Below are 1,315 nucleotides of genomic sequence, written 5' to 3' on the forward strand. Positions count from 1 at the left end.
GCCTCTGTTATAGCCTTAGTCTGCATCTGCATCTCAGTCTCTTCTTCCATCATTTCACCTCATTCCACCAGTAATTTAAACAATGACACCTCCCCAGAAAACCCTCTTTTGCCACATGGCCCTTGCCATGTGTCAGCTTCACACAATTAGACATACACAAGAAAGTTGCACATTCTCTCTTAAAGATTCGCAGGGCTTGTCCCTCAGAGCAGCTTTACTCCAAGCCTGCAATCCTGTCATAAGAAAAACTTTAGCCAGTGATTTTCACGTTAAAGTTGTTCAACTCCCAGCTCTGCTTGGAGCCTGTATCCTAGAAGATGTTTAAGGTAAATCAAACTTCACAATTGCAAACAACTGTAGATCATAAAGTATTCAGCACTACAGAGACAAGCATTATATGCAGTTTCTTTTTTTCTTTTTTCAAGTCATTCAACGCACTACTATTGCTATAATTTGCCGCAAATCATGTATCATCCCATGCGTTTATTCCAAAATACTGTAATCAGTGACTTTCCTTAATTTATGTCACTTACTCATGTCATCACTATGAGCTTAATAGTAGTCAGATAATGAGCCCAAGATTAAAAATGTCCTTTAATCACTGCACGTGTGCTCTAATGTCACTTGTCTGTCCGTGCTGAATCCTTCACAAGCACTCTTAGAGAAAAACGACACATTAGCCTTGGAGCGTCATGGAGGTCAGGCCTGGATCAACAGATTCCAGAGGTGCTGCTGTAAATCATGTGGTCAATCCTCCTTTTCTGTGAAAGGAGTGATACTGATTTTAACACAGCATGTGTTTCACATTGAATACACAGGCTCACAGTAATATTCAACATTTTCCCAACAGCACGGTTTAATTGCATCACAAACACATAGCCTGTAAACATGGTTTCCTTCACACAAAAATTGTAGTTAAAGGTTAGATCTGTAGGGCCCACATTCTCATGTGAGGGACTGAGGGACTGAGGTTAAGCTGCAAAAAACCTACGGAAGAAACTAGAAAAAGAAAAAGAAAGAATAAAGAATAAAGAGAAACAGGATCTCAACAGTGTGAATGCCTGTGAGACATTCACACAAGGAGGTGAAGAAACTGAAAATTAAGGTGAAAACAGTTGAAGAAGCAGAATTTTTTGCTGAAAAAAGGTGAAAAGCCCAAAATTCTGCTGAAAATGGGTAAAGATGCTGATATTTGTACTGAAAAGAGTTGAAACAAAGTTGAACTGTGTTTCCATGAGCCAGATTCGAGCCCAGGCCCTGGTCTCAAGGCGGCCTGGGTTCAATATCTGATGCCTGTGAGGCATTCACACAATAA

This window comes from Haplochromis burtoni, unplaced genomic scaffold, assembly GCF_018398535.1.
Source record: "Haplochromis burtoni strain Fernald_Lab_line unplaced genomic scaffold, NCSU_Asbu1 Contig_3102, whole genome shotgun sequence".
Classification (NCBI taxonomy): Eukaryota; Metazoa; Chordata; class Actinopteri; order Cichliformes; family Cichlidae; genus Haplochromis; species Haplochromis burtoni.